The 18,177-nt window shown below is 44.0% G+C and overlaps 1 long non-coding RNA gene across 4 annotated transcripts in view; it reads right to left on the reverse strand.

Annotated features, from left to right (window-relative positions):
- Positions 1-17,026: 17,026 nt before the first annotated feature.
- Positions 17,027-18,177, reverse strand: part of Gm28114 — a 44,264-nt gene continuing 43,113 nt past the window's right edge. For all 4 annotated transcript variants that reach the window (XR_875430.3, XR_384195.4, XR_384196.4 and 1 more), the window contains one exon: positions 17,027-17,635. This is a non-coding gene — a long non-coding RNA (predicted gene 28114). The remainder of the gene's footprint in view (positions 17,636-18,177) is intronic.

Raw genomic sequence — 18,177 nt, forward strand, 5'->3', positions numbered from 1 at the left:
GGATTTTTAAAACTTCAAAGCCCACCTGCAGGTACACACCTCCTCCAACAAAACCACACCTCATAATCCTTTCCAAACAATTCCACCTTCTGGGGACCAAAATTCAAACCTGTGAGCATATGTGGTCCATTCTCATCCAACCCCCACGTTTATTAAATGATAAAAAGAGAGAAGAGAGGGACAATAAAGAGAATGAAGGGATAAGGTATAAAGAATGAGCAGAAAGGCTTGGAATGAGAAATGGACTCTGGTCCCTGAAGAGGGATTGTCTTCAAGGGGAGAGTCATGAAAGACAGACCTGGGAAAGAGTCATAGATGGAACTGAGTTGCACCTCCAGATTCAATCATCATTTCCTTAGGTAAAATTGGTCTAGGTAAGGTATGTAAGGCCGGCAAAGCTGGCTACTCCCTAGTGGAGGACATACAATGTGTTCTGATATTTCCAGAGGAGAAACATACATCCGCCCCCTCTCTCTCTTACTCTCTCCCTCTCCCACACAAAGACACAGGCAGAGACATACCATGGACACATACCCATAGACACACACCCATAGACACACACACAGAGACACACAGACACATACACACCCCCTCGGCTGTTCCTCTACCCCAACAAGGTGCATCCACTCCTTGGAAACCTTTGAGAAGGGACTGCAGACTCCATCGAGTGCTCCACCCCCTCCTTCAGGCACCACAGTCTGGGTGCACTGGGCTATGGCAGGGCTAGGCACCATATTGTTCAGGATCTTGGCAGGACTGTGGCTCAGAGGAGACATGACAAGGCTGCCCCTGGTGCTCTGGGAATCTGTGATGTCTGTGGAGCTAGCCTGAGGCATGATGGTCATGTACCAGGTAAGGACTGTACAGGGGTGGAGGTAGATAATGCAGGGGGGGGTGGGGATTCTGGACTGTGCTGCCCACCCACTGCTTCCTGTTCTTGCCCCTAGTATGAAACCTGTGCTGTTTATGGTGCTTCCAGTTTCCCTGGACCAGCCAGTGCCAGCCCATAGAGTGCCAGCCTAGTGAAAAACTGTGAGCAACAATGTTCTCCTTTATACCAGTGAGTCTGTTTTTGAGCTTGGACATCTCCAGGACCACTGGCGAGGCTGGGTCCCGGTTCGACACCCACAGGCCCAACAAGTTCTCTAGGTACTGGACAATACGTTAAGGTGGGTCTGAATTGTGTCCTCTCCTTTCTCTCTCCCAATTGCCATATCTGTTCCTATGTCACTGCTTCTACAACTCTCCCCAGGACAAAAGTTTTGATGTAACATTGAATTCCCAAGTGAGCCAGCCAGTCAGGGATGTTTTTTTTTTTTTTTTCCATTTTTTATTAGGTATTTAACTCATTTACATTTCCAATGCTATACCAAAAGTCCCCCATATCCACCCACCCCCACTCCCCTGCCCACCCACTCCCCCTTTTTGGCCCTGGAATTCCCCTGTACTGGGGCATATAAAGTTTGCAAGTCCAATGGGCCTCTCTTTCCAGTGATGGCCGACTAGGCCATCTTTTGATATATATGCAGCTAGAGTCAAGAGCTCCGGGGTACTGGTTAGCTCATAATGTTGTTCCACCTATAGGGTTGCAGATCCCTTTAGCTCCTTGGCTACTTTCTCTAGCTCCTCCATTGGGAGCCCTATGATCCATCCATTAGCTGACTGTGAGCATCCACTTCTGTGTTTGCTGGGCCCCGGCATAGTCTCACAAGAGACAGCTACATCTGCGTCCTTTCAATAAAATCTTGCTAGTGTATGCAATGGTGTCAGCATTTGGATGCTGATTATGGGGTGGATCCCTGGCTATGGCAGTCTCTACATGGTCCATCCTTTCATCTCAGCTCCAAACTCCGTCTCTGTAACTCCTTCCATGGGTGTTTTGTTCCCAAATCTAAGGAGGGGCATAGTGTCCACACTTCAGTCTTCATTCTCCTTGAGTTTCATGTGTTTAGCAAATTATATCTTATATCTTGGGTATCCTAGGTTTGGGGCTAATATCCACTTATCAGTGAATACATATTGTGTGAGTTTCTTTGTGAATGTGTTACCTCACTCAGGATGATGCCCTCCAGGTCCATCCATTTGGCTAGGAATTTCATAAATTCATTCTTTTTAATAGCTGAGTAGTACTCCATTGTGTAGATGTACCACATTTTCTGTATCCATTCCTCTGTTGAGGGGCATCTAGGTTCTTTCCAGCTTCTGGCTATTATAAATAAGGCTGCTATGAACATAGTGGAACATGTGTCCTTCTTACCTGTTGGGGCATCTTCTGGATATATGCCCAGGAGAGGTATTGCTGGATCCTCCGGTAGTACTATGTCCAGTTTTCTGAGGAACCGCCAGACTGATTTCCAGAGTGGTTGTACAAGCCTGCACTCCCACCAACAATGGAGGAGTGTTCCTCTTTCTCCACATCCTCGCCAGCATCTGCTGTCACCTGAATTTTTGATCTTAGCCATTCTGACTGGTGTGAGGTGGACTCTCAGGGTTGTTTTGATTTGCATTTCCCTGATGATTAAGGATGTTGAACATTTTTTCAAGTGCTTCTCTGCCATTCGGTATTCCTCAGGTGAGAATTCTTTGTTCAGTTCTGAGCCCCATTTTTTAATGGGGTTATTTGATTTTCTGAAGTCCACCTTCTTGAGTTCTTTATATATGTTGGATATTAGTCCCCTATCTGATTTAGGATAGGTAAAGATCCTTTCCCAATCTGTTGGTGGTCTTTTTGTCTTATTGACGGTGTCTTTTGCCTTGCAGAAACTTTGGAGTTTCATTAGGTCCCATTTGTCGATTCTCGATCTTACAGCACAAGCCATTGCTGTTCTGTTCAGGAATTTTTCCCCTGTGCCCATATCTTCAAGGCTTTTCCCCACTTTCTCCTCTATAAGTTTCAGTGTCTCTGGTTTTATGTGAAGTTCCTTGATCCACTTAGATTTGACCTTAGTACAAGGAGATAAGTATGGATCGATTCGCATTCTTCTACACGATAACAACCAGTTGTGCCAGCACCAATTGTTGAAAATGCTGTCTTTCTTCCACTGGATGGTTTTAGCTCCCTTGTCGAAGATCAAGTGACCATAGGTGTGTGGGTTCATTTCTGGATCTTCAATTCTATTCCATTGGTCTACTTGTCTGTCTCTATACCAGTACCATGCAGTTTTTATTACAATTGCTCTGTAGTAAAGCTTTAGGTCTGGCATGGTGATTCCGCCAGAAGTTCTTTTATCCTTGAGAAGACTTTTTGCTATCCTAGGTTTTTTGTTATTCCAGACAAATTTGCAAATTGCTCCTTCCAATTCGTTGAAGAATTGAGTTGGAATTTTGATGGGGATTGCATTGAATCTGTAGATTGCTTTTGGCAAGATAGCCATTTTTACAATGTTGATCCTGCCAATCCATGAGCATGGGAGATCTTTCCATCTTCTGAGATCTTCTTTAATTTCTTTCTTCAGAGATTTGAAGTTTTTATCATACAGATCTTTCACCTCCTTAGTTAGAGTCACGCCAAGATATTTTATATTATTTGTGACTATTGAGAATGGTGTTGTTTCCCTAATTTCTTTCTCAGCCTGTTTATTCTTTGTATAGAGAAAGGCCATTGACTTGTTTGAGTTTATTTTATATCCAGCTACTTCACCGAAGCTGTTTATCAGGTTTAGGAGTTCTCTGGTAGAATTTTTAGGGTCACTTATATATACTATCATATCATCTGCAAAAAGTGATATTTTGACTTCCTCTTTTCCAATTTGTATCCCCTTGATCTCCTTTTGTTGTCGAATTGCTCTGGCTAATACTTCAAGTACTATGTTGAAAAGGTAGGGAGAAAGTGGGCAGCCTTGTCTAGTCCCTGATTTTAGTGGGATTGCTTCCAGCTTCTCTCCATTTACTTTGATGTTGGCTACTGGTTTGCTGTAGATTGCTTTTATCATGTTTAGGTATGGGCCTTGAATTCCTGATCTTTCCAAAACTTTTATCATGAATGGGTGTTGGATCTTGTCAAATGCTTTTTCTGCATCTAACGAGATGATCATGTGGTTTTTGTCTTTGAGTTTGTTTATATAATGGATTACATTGATGGATTTTCGTATATTAAACCATCCCTGCATCCCTGGAATAAAACCTACTTGGTCAGGATGGATGATTGCTTTAATGTGTTCTTGGATTCGGTTAGCGAGAATTTTATTGAGGATTTTTGCATCGATATTCATAAGAGAAATTGGTCTGAAGTTCTCTATCTTTGTTGGATCTTTCTGTGGTTTAGGTATCAGAGTAATAGTGGCTTCATAAAATGAGTTGGGTAGAGTACCTTCTACTTCTATTTTGTGAAATAGTTTGTGCAGAATTGGAATTAGATCTTCTTTGAAGGTCTGATAGAACTCTGCACTAAACCCATCTGGTCCTGGGCTTTTTTTGGTTGGGAGACTATTAATAACTGCTTCTATTTCTTTAGGTGATATGGGACTGTTTAGATGGTCAACTTGATCCTGATTCAACTTTGGTACCTGGTATCTGTCCAGAAATTTGTCCATTTCGTCCAGGTTTTCCAGTTTTGTTGAGTATAGCCTTTTGTAGAAGGATCTGATGGTGTTTTGGATTTCTTCAGGATCTGTTGTTATGTCTCCCTTTTCATTTCTGATTTTGTTAATTAGGATTTTGTCCCTGTGCCCTTTAGTGAGTCTAGCTAAGGGTTTATCTATCTTGTTGATTTTCTCAAAGAACCAACTCCTCGTTTGGTTAATTCTTTGAATAGTTCTTCTTGTTTCCACTTGGTTGATTTCACCCCTGAGTTTGATTATTTCCTGCCGTCTACTCCTCTTGGGTGAATTTGCTTCCTTTTTTTCTAGGGCTTTTAGATGTGTTGTCAAGCTGCTAGTATGTGCCGTCTCCCGTTTCTTCTTGGAGGCACTCAGCGCTATGAGTTTCCCTCTTAGAAATGCTTTCATTGTGTCCCATAGGTTTGGGTACGTTGTGGCTTCATTTTCATTAAACTCTAAAAAGTCTTTAATTTCTTTCTTTATTCCTTCCTTGACCAAGGTATCATTGAGAAGAGTGTTATTCAGTTTCCACGTGAATGTTGGCTTTCCATTATTTATGTTGTTATTGAAGATCAGTCTTAGGCCATGGTGGTCTGATAGGATACATGGGACAATTTCAATATTTTTGTATCTATTGAGGCCTGTTTTGTGACCAATTATATGGTCAATTTTGGAGAAGGTCCCGTGAGGTGCTGAGAAGAAGGTATATCCTTTTGTTTTAGGATAAAATGTTCTGTAGATATCTGTCAGGTCCATTTGTTTCATAACTTCTGTTAGTTTCACTGTGTCCCTGTTTAGTTTCTGTTTCCACGATCTGTCCTTTGAAGAAAGTGGTGTGTTGAAGTCTCCCACTATTATTGTGTGAGGTGCAATGTATGCTTTGAGCTTTACTAAAGTGTCTCTAATGAATGTGGCTGCCCTGGCATTTGGTGCGTAGATATTCAGAATTGAGAGTTCCTCTTGGAGGATTTTACCTTTGATGAGTATGAAGTGTCCCTCCTTGTCTTTTTTGATAACTTTGGGTTGGAAGTCGATTTTATCCGATATTAAAATGGCTACTCCAGCTTGTTTCTTCAGTCCATTTGCTTGGAAAATTGTTTTCCAGCCTTTCACTCTGAGGTAGTGTCTGTCTTTTTCCCTGAGATGGGTTTCCTGTAAGCAGCAGAATGTTGGGTCCTGTTTGTGTAGCCAGTCTGTTAGTCTATGTCTTTTTATTGGGGAATTGAGTCCATTGATATTAAGAGATATTAAGGAAAAGTAATTGTTGCTCCCTTTTATTTTTGTTGTTAGAGTTGGCATTCTGTTCTTGTGGCTGTCTTCTTTTTGGTTTGTTGAATGATTACTTTCTTGGTTGTTCTAGGGCGTGATTTCCGTCCTTGTATTGCTTCTTTTCTGTTATTATCCTTTGAAGGGCTGGATTCGTGGAAAGATATTGTGTGAACTTGGTTTTGTCGTGGAATACTTTGGTTTCTCCATCTATGGTAATTGAGAGTTTGGCCGGGTATAGTAGCCTGGGCTGGCATTTGTGTTCTCTTAGTGTCTGTATAACATCTGTCCAGGCTCTTCTGGCTTTCATAGTCTCTGGTGAAAAGTCTGGTGTAATTCTGATAGGCCTTCCTTTATATGTTACTTGACCTTTCTCCCTTACTGCTTTTAATATTCTATCTTTATTTAGTGCATTTGTTGTTCTGATTATTATGTGTCGGGAGGAATTTCTTTTCTGGTCCAGTCTATTTGGAGTTCTGTATGCTTCTTGTATGATCATGGGCATCTCTTTTTTTATGTTTGGGAAGTTTTCTTCTATTATTTTGTTGAAGATATTAGCTGGCCCTTTAAGTTGAAAATCTTCATTCTCATCAATTCCTATTATCCGTAGGTTTGGTCTTCTCATTGTGTCCTGGATTACCTGGATGTTTTGAGTTAGGATCCTTTTGCATTTTGTATTTTCTTTGACTGTTGTGTCGATGTTCTCTATGGAATCTTCTGCACCTGAGATTCTCTCTTCCATTTCTTGTATTCTGTTGCTGATGCTCGCATCTATGGTTCCAGATCTCTTTCCTAGGGTTTCTATCTCCAGCGTTGCCTCGCTTTGGGTTTTCTTTATTGTGTCTACTTCCCCTTTTAGTTCTAGTATGGTTTTGTTCATTTCCATCACCTGTTTGGCTGTGTTTTCCTGCTTTTCTTTAAGAGCCTGTAACTCTTTAGCAGTGCTCTCCTGTAAATCTTTAAGTGACTTATGAAAGTCCTTCTTGATGTCCTCTATCATCATCATGAGAAATGTTTTTAAATCTGGGTCTAGATTTTCGGTTGTGTTGGGGTGCCCAGGACTAGGTGGGGTGGGAGTGCTGCGTTCTGATGATGGTGAGTGGTCTTGATTTCTGTTAGTAGGATTCTTACGTTTGCCTTTCGCCATCTGGTAATCTCTGAAGCTAGCTGTTTTAGTTGTCACTGTTAAGAGCTTGTTCTTCAGGTGACTCTGTTAGCCTCTATGAGCAGACCTGGAGGGTAGCACTCTCCTTAGTTTCAGTGGGCAGAGTATTCTCTGCAGGCAAGCTCTCTTCTTGCAAGGCAGGTACCCAGATATCTGGTGTTCGAACCAGACTCCTGGCAGAAGTTGTGTTCCACTCACTAGAGGTCTTAGGATCACGTGTGGAATCCTGTGTGGGCCCTTGCGGGTGTCAGGCGACTCAGCTGGCAAGGTAGCCGGGGCTCGAGTGGAGTGGAAGGGGTTTGTGCCCCAGATCAAGCCCGGGTAGCCTGCTTCCCTATGTACCGCAGTCTCAAGTTCCACGCGATTGGATTGGGGTAGGCGCTGTGTTCCACTCACCAGAGGTCTTAGGGTCCCGTGGGGAGTCCCGTGTGGGCCCTTGCGGGTGTTGGGCAAGACTCTGCTGTCAAGGTAGCCCGGGGCTCGAGTCTCGAGTCGAGCGGAAGGGACTTGTGCCCCAGATCAGGCCCGGGTAGCCTGCTTCCCTATGTACCGCAGTCTCAAGTTCTGCGCGATTGGATTGGGGCAGGCACTGTGGTCCACTCACCAGAGGTCTTAGGGTCCCGTGGGGAGTCCCGTGTGGACCCTTGCGGGTGTTGGGCAAGACTCTGCTGGCAAGGTAGCCCGGGGCTCGAGTCTCGAGTCGAGCGGAAGGGACTTGTGCCCCAGATCAGGCCCGGGTAGCCTGCTTCCCTATGTACCGCAGTCTCAAGTTCCGCGCGATTGGATTGGGGCAGGCACTGTGGTCCACTCACCAGAGGTCTTAGGGTCCCGTGGGGAGTCCCGTGTGGACCCTTGCGGGTGTTGGGCAAGACTCTGCTGGCAAGGTAGCCCGGGGCTCGAGTCTCGAGTCGAGCGGAAGGGACTTGTGCCCCAGATCAGGCCCGGGTAGCCTGCTTCCCTATGTACCGCAGTCTCAAGTTCCGCGCGATTGGATTGGGGCAGGCACTGTGGTCCACTCACCAGAGGTCTTAGGGTCCCGTGGGGAGTCCCGTGTGGGCCCTTGCGGGTGTTGGGCAAGACTCTGCTGGCAAGGTAGCCCGGGGCTCGAGTCCAGGGATGTTTTTTTAAGGCCATCCACTCATGTGGGGCATCATGTGGGGTTGCTGAGGCAGTGGGAACTTAGGTAAGGTCGGTGTTAGGATAATGAAACAAAAGCTAACACTACTTTTGCCATCTCTGTGGAAAGGAGAAAATATGAAGATGTCCAGACCTGTTGTGAGCACAGCCATGGTGGTAGTAGTTGCTTGGGTGTTCTAGTTTCCTGGAACCCTACCGACTCCTCAGAACTACCTCCTCTGTGAGGTAAATGTCCTGAGCCTTGTTGCAGATTAATTCTTAAACTTTAGCCTGGCATTGTGTGCCATTATGTATGGTATAAGGAAAATTTCTCATTTACTCTTACTAGGAAATTTACTCATGCTCTGGTTGAATGCAGACTCTGTTATGTTCAGTTTTCATGTTCATGGAAATCAATCATAGCAGAAGTAAGTTAGAATTGAATAATAAACTTAGACACAATAAGATTGGACCTGAACCAAAACTGCATCTATGTATAAGCTTTTATGTTTTTGCTCCTAGGATGGACCCCCAAAATAAGATATCTGCAACAATATGAGAAGTGATTTGGTGACCAAGCCATCTCAGTCAGTCAACAGGGTCTCAAGGGAAGGAGTGAGGATCAAAAAGAAGAAGAAAAAAACAATTAGACAACACTATAACATGATTCTACCTAGTGCTGAGGCTGATGCAGGATTATTTTTTTTAACGTCTACTTATGTATCACTCTAGATACAGATAAAGAATATGATTAGTTCTAAGGCATATAAAAAAAAGATACTCAAGAACAAATAAGACAATAATCAAAGTCCCATGGTATTCATGGAAGTATCAAGATGATCAAGAACTTGAGCCTACTCCCTTGTCCCAACCCAATGTCAAATTCTTGCCAATATTCTTGAAACAGCTCCAAGAATGATCCACAATTTGGAATAAAACTTCTATTTTGAGTAGACGTCAAATAAAGATTAAGTTCCCAAGATCTGCTTAGAAAGGAGGACCTCTTACTTGACTGAAGGAGACATGTATGCAGGTAACTGGAATTCTGCCTGACAAATTAGAATGTGCATCATAGGGGCCAACCACCCAGTGATATAGAACTCACCTGTCTATAGGCATTAAAGCAAAAAGGCCTATGGTAAAACTACAATCTGATCACGTAATCATGTGTACAAAGAGGGAATAATTTATCAGTGACGTACAAACAAAAACCAAAGTTGGGGACCTGCATTACCTGCAAGTCCTCTGATTGTCAGTGCCTGTGAAGATGTATGTGGTGAGCACCTAAGGAAGCAAGTCAGAGATGGACAGGGTGAGGGTTTACAGTGTGATTATTCCCAGTTGGGCAAGTAGTGTGTGATCATCTCCTGGAGGCATTGGCTTGGCCTATGCTGTGTCTGGAAGATCAAATCATCTCAATAAAATTATCCCAATCTTTTCCTACTTCTAGCTATAACTCTTATTTTAAAAAAGTTCCCACATAAGACTCCTTACAGTATCTTCCTTTGGCTCCTCTCCATAATGGGAGTCTTACTTGCTCTTGTCAGAGAGATAGTAGAACAGTGTAAGGTATGCCAGCAAATGAATGCTTATGAGGCCAAGAGTAAACGGGGGTAAAGACCTGGGATAGAATGCCTAGAGTATACTGGGAGGTCGATTTAACAGGAGGTAAGCCAGGAAAATATGGTTAAAAATACTTTCTAGTGTTTATAGATGTTTCTCTGGATGGGTTGAGGGTTTCCCCACCAAGCAGGAACCAGCAACCATGGTAGCCAAGATGATATTAGAGGAAATTTTCCCGAGGTTCAGAGTGGCCAAGGTAATTGGATCACACAATGGTCCTGCCTTTGTCTCAGAGGTAAGTCAGGGATTGGCAGAGATATTGGGGACTAATTGGAAACTCCACTGTGCATACCATCTACAGAGATCAGGGCAGGTACTGAGAATGGACAGAACCCTAAAAGAGACCTTAACTAAATTGTCTTAGAGCCTGGCACTGACTGTGTGGTGCTCCTTCCCCTGGCCCTGTTTCAAACCTGGAACAACCCCTACCATTTCAACCTGATACCTTTTGAGATCCTGTATGGGACTCCCACTCCCTTAACCCAAGCTCTTGACTACCAACACCCCCAGAGTGACTTTTCAGGCTGACAAGGATCTTATGGCTCAGTAGCAAGCTTTCCAGATCAGCCACCAGGAACTGTGGCCTAAACTTAGTGCCCAGTATAACACAGGTACCCGAGAGGTTCCACAAGACTACCAAGTTGGAGACTGGGTATATGTTAAGAGGAATCATGCTGAAAACTTGGAAGCAAAGTGGAAAGGGCCATTTCTGATGTTGTTGACCACCCTTACCTCCATGAATGTGTATCCAGTAACTGCATGGGTTCATGTAACTTACATCAGTCCAGCACATGTACCTGACACCACTGGATAGCAGTCAGACACTCAAGCAACCACTTCAAGCTCAAGATCACCCATCTTTCTGCAATGACAGAGAAATGAGATGGCTATGGTGTATCTTCCTTCCAGTACTGACCCTCAGTACCCCCACAACCCTACCAAAGTGACTTGGCAAGTACTCTCAGTCACTGGGGATGTAGTTTGTTCCTCTACAGAGGAACACCCACCTTATACCTGGTGTCTGGACCTTGTCTTTGATCTCTGTAAGTTAACAAAAGGCCTAGACTCCTGGGATATCTCCAGCCTAGAGACACAGGGGGAGGGGTTACTCAAATGTGGTGGATAAAGGACTTACAAATCTAAAAGCAGAAGCAGCCTTAGAGGGTGGGGCTTAGTGTGCAGACACTGGGGGCAGTCTGCACTTTTGAAAGACACAGGAATGGCCAGAGAAGTAGTGAGTACATATCTGTAAACCCACCACAGAAGAGACTGCAACAGAATCAAGGCCGGATATGGAAGAAATTTCCAGAATCCCTACTCATGACTCAAGTTTCATGTCCCAACCATCACCTTGCCCACATTCCTGGATCAATGCTTGTCCCTTGGGAGAAGGCTGCAGGGAAGAGGGCTTCCCTTGTTGAATGGTAGTCCTATATTAATGGAACTTTACCTTCACAAAATCTCAGATCTTTAAGACCTCCAGGAGCAGGGAGTAATGTTCAGCACCCAGCATCCTGTGGTGGCTTTACCTTGATTTTCGAGAGAAGGTCTCTCATTGAACCCTGGGACTTGCAGGTTCAGCTAGATTGGCAAGCCAGAAAGCTGCCATATGGGTGCTGGGAATTGAACTGAGGCATCTCTCTCAAGCTTCTGGCTCTCATAATATTTAGAGTCAGCTCTCTGTGCTGTGTAAGCTGTGGTTTTGACAAATGCAGTATCAGGAATCCAATATCACAGTGTACGGAACTGCTTCATAGCCACACATTCTCCTGTCCCTTCCATCCTGTTCATCCCTCCAGCCCCATGACTGCATCCAGGAATACATGTGCCTGTGGCTCCAACTGGTGCCCTGGGCTGCAGTGTCCAGTGGGTCTTCTTCCTTAGTCTGCCTGGTATCCATCACTCCCACATTCCAGCATCCACACTGCCTTCCCATCACTATCATATTCTTTTTTAAAAATTTTTATTAGATATTGTCTTTATATACATTTCAAATGCTATCTCAAAAGTTCCCTATACCCTCCCTCCACCCTGCTCCCCTACCCACCCACTCCTGCTTCTTGGCTCTGGCATTCCCTTATATTGGGGCATAACCACACACATACACACACACACACACACACACACACACACACACACACACACACACGTGCACACACACACACACACACACACACACACACACTCCCAAGGAACAACGTCTTTGTTAGGGCTTTACTGCTGTGAGTAGATATCATGACCAAGGCAACTCTTATAAGGACAACATTTAACTGGGGCTGGCTTTTTTCAGAGGTTGTACTGACTAGTTTTGTGTGTCAGCTTAACACAAGTTGGAGTTATCCCTGAGAAAGAAACCTCCCTCGAAGAAATGCCTCCATGAGGTCCAGCTCTAAGGCATTTTCTCAATTAGTTGATCAAGGGCATAGGGCTCCTTGTCTATGCTGCCATTCCTGGGCTGGTAGTCTTGGGTTCTATAGGAAAACAAGCAGAGCAACTCAGGGAAAGCAAGTAAGTAAGTAATGGCAACACATCCTGCTTCTGTTGACCTACTTCATTTAGAGTCTCGAATTCTTTTCCTGATGAATACCATTGTGGAAGTGTAAGCTGAATACATTCTTTCCTCCCCAACTTGCTTCTTGGTTATGATGTTTATGCAGCAATTGAGAACCTGACTAAGACAAATTATTACCATCATAGTGGGGTATTCCTGTGACAACCTGACAGTGTACTGGGGAGGACTGTGGAAGGAATTGGAACTTTGGGCTAGAAGAGCCATTGGGTATTAATATCTCTGTGAAATTTTCTGTAGAAGCTTGGAAGGTAATGTTGAGAACAATACAAATAATGGAGAGCTGGCTTGTGAAATTTCAGAGGGAAGATTAAAGACTCTTATCAGGACCCTTGCTGATTTGATTGTGAAGATTCTGTGGTTTTTAGCTGGAGCTGAAGAATCAGCTGTGATTAACAAGATACCTGAACTACTAAAGCAAAAACTTTGTATTGCTGGGACTTTGATGCTGGTTAGCTGGAGCTAAGAAATTAGCAGGGATTAAGAAGAAACCAGCATCATTGAACTGAAATCTTCTGGGAAGTGTTTTCTAAGAGCACAAAGAGACTGTGTTCCAGATATAGCCAAGGTTGTACCTTGTGTTGCAGCTGGACTTGGTAATGTGTAAGACTCAACCAGGTGGTACTGATTTTAAAGGCATGAAGGGGTCATGAACTGCAGCTGAGGCTCGGCCCTGTGAGAAGCCATGGAAGGCTATTGGTACAGCCTAAGTTACAAATGATGAACAAAATTTGAAGGGGTCACACAAAGGAGTTGAGGCTTACCACCATGAAGAGACCCTATGAGAGGCTATTGGGGAAGCATAATTGCAGCAGAAGATAGCAGTGTTTTGGAGATGCCAGTTCCATGAGATGACCACCAAGAACAGCAACATCAGTGGAGTACATGCTGCTGGAACCTAGAAGACAAGCTGTGTGCTAAAAAGGGCTGAGATGGAGAAATGACCCAAGTCCTTGGAGAACCCCAGAAAATCATGAGTGGATCCCAGATATTGGACAGTTTGAGTTTGAGTTTGAGTTTGAGTTTGATTGTGACTGTACCCTGATATTGTTTCCTCCTGAAGGAAGAAAGTATTTTAATGGAACCCACAGCTAAGAGACTTTTAATTGTAAAAAGACTTTGAATTTTAAAAGAAATTGAATATTTTAAAGGAATTGAAATTTTAATATATAAAGACTGTGGGAATTTTAAAGCTATTTAGATCTTGGGGGTGAATAAAAAAGTAAGGGTTAAGGATTAATAGTGATGTGTTTGTTTGTCGAGTTGACAAGGGGTCAATTGTCCTGGCTGGTTTTGTGTGTCAACTTCATCCAACTTGAGTTATTACAGAGAAAGGAGCCTCCTTTGAGAAAATGCCTCCATGGGATCCAGATCTATGGCATTTTTTTTCAATTAGTAATCAAGGGTGGGAGGGCCCATTGTGGGTGGTGCCATCCCTGGGCTGGTAGTCCTGGGTTCTATAAGAAAGCAAGCTGAGTAAGTCATGGGAAGCAAGCCAGTAAAGAGTACCCTCAACAACCTCTGCATCAGCTCCTACCTCCAAGTTCCCGCTTTGTGCAAGTTTCTATCCTGAGTTCCTTTTGGTGATGAACAGCAACATGGAAGTGTACGCTGAATAAACCCTCTATTCTCCATCTTGCTTCTTGGTCATGATGTTTGTGCAGGAATAAAAACCCTAAGAGGGGCTGGTGAGATGGCTCAGTGAGTAAGAGCACTGATTTGTTCTTCAGAAGGTCACGAGTTCAAATCCCAGCAACCACATGGTGGCTCACAACCACCCGTAGTCTGAAGACAGCTACAGTGTACATATTTATAATGATAAGTAAATCTTTGGGCTGGAGCAAGGAGGGACTGAGCTAGTGGTCGACCAGAGCAAGCACGGTTGACCAGAGCGAGTCTTGGTCCTAAATTCAATACCTAACAACCACATGAAGGCTCATAACTGTCTATACAGATACAGTGTACTGATATACATAAAATAAATAAATTTTAAAAAAAACCTATGAGAAGGCCCATCCTCAAATTCCTTTCTGCATCAAGACCAAGGATCTGGCTGTATACCAGGGGAAGTTCCTAGAAAACTAAAGTGGGCATGGGATCTTGGGCTGCTACTGGCACTGAAAAGATGGCCTTGAAGAATTGGACAACACTCAGCTAGACTCCACTTTGGCCAGGAATGATTTACTATGTCTTAACTTTAACCTCTGTCACGGTTTGTATATTCTTGGACCAGGGAGTGGCACCATTTGGAGGTGTGGCCTTGTTGGAATAGGTGTGACCTGGTTGGAGTAGGTGTGTCACTGTTCGTGTGGGCTTAAGACCCTCAACCTAGTTGCCTGGGAGTCAGTCTTCCACTAGCAGCTTTAGGATGGAGATGTAGAACTTTCAGCTCTGCTTATGCCTGGCCTGCCTGGATGCTGCCATGCTCCCACCTTGATGATAATGGACTGAACCTCTGAACCTGTAAGCCAGTCCCTATGAAATGTTGTTTTATAAGACTTGCCTTGATCATGGTGTCTATTCACAGCGGTAAAACACTAAGACAACCTCTAACCTCTAACATCAGCCCTAATTCTTCCTCTCATTGGTACTCAAGATAACATTGTGATTACATCTTACTTATTAAATCTCCATTCACTCTCTCTCTCTCTCTCTCTCTCTCTCTCTGTGTGTGTGTGTGTGTGTGTGTGTGTGTGTGTAGATGTTAGAATAGGTACGGGAAAATAATAAAGATGAAGTATGAAGCAAACTCTGATGAGCCTTAGCCCTTACAAGTGTTGGGCTAATACTTCTAGAGTCTGACCCAGATCATTTTCTTTTAATCATAAAATAAATTAATTCATTTATTGTTAATAAACAAGTGAATTATGCAAAGCACACGTCAGGTTAAGTATTCTCAGATAACCATCCACTCAGACCCATGAGTATTGCAAAGCTGAAGACATGTTTACATTGAAGATATCTACATATAGCTTCATCCATAAGATGGGTTCCTGTTGACTTAGAAACAATGCACAAGATAAAGGTCTAGGAAGAACAACCAGACTGAAGTAAACTTCATGCCTGTGGGTATCAGGGGTGCCTTGGTCCAAAGATTAGATTGTCACTTAGGCTGTTGATATTTATCACAAGAATGAATTTTATAACCTAGAAGCAATGGTCAAGGTTTTAAAGGAAACTGGACTGGGATAAGAAAACATAAATTCTTAAAGATGCAGGCCAGGCCTGGCTCATAAGACAGCAAAAGATTACCAGATTGTGATCTACATGAACAATTTCCAGCCCTGGCATTCCAGGAGAGGTAAACTGTGTGGTTTCTCCAGTGCTTATCCATGTACACAAGTCACCATTTGCCCTCTACCTGTGTATTACTTAAGTCAGCTATGGCCAATATACAGGTGTGTGTGTGTACACCAAAGCAGGAATTCAGAGACACATAGGCAACTCTTCTCCTTGAGGAGTTCTGATGATTTCCCTTTAATTGTTCATGTTTTAATTGCATCTACCCCACTCACATGCATCACAGGTACTCAAGTCCACACTTTAAAAAACTTTTTATTGATTCCTGTGAACTTCCCATCATGCACTTCAATTCCACTCATCTCCCCATCCCTCCATAGCCATACTCCACACTTGCAACTTCCCCCTGAAAACATAAAAATAAAATAAAATAAAAAATAAGGGACAATAGCTGTGATGTGGCACAGTGTGCCACACAGTATACCCTTTTGTTGAAACAACATTACTCACAGATGATAATTACAATGAGTCATTGCTCCGGTTGGAGGCCTCTGGCTTTTGCCACACTATCAATACTGGGTTTGTCCCAAAATTCCACTCTAATATTGTTGCCCTGTGTGATGGTGATCCTGTAGCTTTGGATCTGTAGAACCAGCACCTTCATGTGTACCAGCAGTTCATAGATAGAGTAGGTGTTGGGGTTGGCCAACGCTAAGCCCTGGCTGTGGCCTGGGGTGGTAACTGAGTTGGTCATCCCAAGTGTTCTCCTGCACTCAGAGTACAAAGACCGGCTCTCCTGCTTAACCCAGATGGGGGTTAGGGGCAGCACTCCTGCCTGTGACAGGTGTCAAGTGTCAGGAGAAGCTCTCCTGTGCTCACACCATCAGAGCCAGCTCTCCTGCACAGCCTGAGGGCCTCAGCCAGTGAGGCTATGGGAAGTCTGCCCTTTTAAAACATACAGGGAATGGCCAGGGGGTAGTGAGTACATACCTGCAAAGCCAGCACTTGGAAGCAGAGGCCAGAAGAGACTGCAACAGAATCAAGGCTGAATATCAAAGAAATCTTCTGAATTCCTACCCATGACTCCAGTTTTTGGCCAAATGATGGATCCCTGTTTGTTAATGTGTCAAGTCAACCCTTACCATTAGGGGCATCCAATATAAACCAGGACTCCAGGAGAGGCAGGTTGAGACTTTGTTTCCTCTGAGCCATGCCATGAGCATCTGCAGGAAATGGCTTCAAAGTCTAGACAAAAAGTCTCTGACAGGGCAGCTCCAACCCACCATTGAGGGCTCATCTCCTGTGCTTCCCCACCACAAGCAAGTGCTCTTTGGACATGGGGGAACCCTCTCTATTCTCCCAGCATCAGCTCATCCAAACCATGTTGTTCCCTACCCTGAGCTGGCTAACATTATCTAGATAGTGTGGTGAGCTGAATTGGCAGAGATGTGAACTGGCAGGCAGGACGCAGTAGATTCATATTAGCAAGAGAAAAATGGAGATCTTTGCTGGGAGAACAACAGTTTATTGGACTCAGAAGGGGGACATCGGGCTACACATGTGGGAAGCCTGCTGGACCCAGACATTTCTGCATAGATGGTGATGAAATAATACCTTGGATTTCTGATGCTTCCCTGTGCTGGCTAAATGCCTCCAGGGAAAAAGCAGCAAGCACAACAAAACAACGTTCCAGGAAGTACAGATCTGAAAGCCATAGAGAGGAGTGGAGCACCTACTCAACAGGGGCTATAAAGTTGAAACAAGGTTTTCCACACACTACCCTACCTCAGAGCTTCTATAACTGACAAATTATCACTAGATGGCTCCAGTAAGCAGTGGCTGCAAATGAGTATTAAAGAGAAAGGGTTTAGGTTTGGGGTTATTGAAAGGACCACCACAGCATGGTCTGCTGGAGAACTGAGCCCATGCTGGATGGAAGCACCCCTGCCATTGTTTAGGTGCTGCCTAAAGTGAGAATTACTACTCAATTGCAGAGGTCTTCTTGGCAACAGATAGTCTTCCAGATGACAAAAGTATCCTGGGTGATGATGCTATTTTCAAAATCAGGAGGGCAGAAGGGAAGGCACTGACTGAACTTTACTGGAAATTTGAGACCGCCTGAAAGAAATTAAGGAGTGACACTTACTTTTCATGCAGGAACAACATAGCTTCCCCAAATCTGGGCCACATGCCACCAGGCCTGGATTGCCCAGACTTGTCTCTAAGGCATGTTGAAGGTAGACATGCTAGCTCAGATTTGTAATCTCAGAACTTGGAAGACTGAGGCAGGAGGATTTTTATGAGTTCAATCCCAAACTGGGGTACATGGGGGCTTCTAAGCTATCTTGGGGCTAGACTGAGACCCTGTCTCAAATGACAAATAAATCAAATATCAAGACCATGGGCTAGTATGGAGGAGTGGTGGATAAAGTGCTTGTGTGCACAAGCATGAGCCCCCAGGTCCCAACACTAAAGTACATCAAAAGATGTTCTGGAATGGTGTCCTACTTGTATCTCTGTGCTCAGGACACAAAGATGGAGATCCCCAAAGCAAGTTCACTGGCTAAACCTGCTCAACTTGGAAGCTTGTGGTTCAGTGTGAGACACTTCCCCAGGAAATAAATAGTTGTCACAGAAGATTCCCATCAACTTCTGGGTCT

Source organism: Mus musculus, chromosome 15 (assembly GCF_000001635.26).
Source record: "Mus musculus strain C57BL/6J chromosome 15, GRCm38.p6 C57BL/6J".
Taxonomy (NCBI): domain Eukaryota; kingdom Metazoa; phylum Chordata; class Mammalia; order Rodentia; family Muridae; genus Mus; species Mus musculus.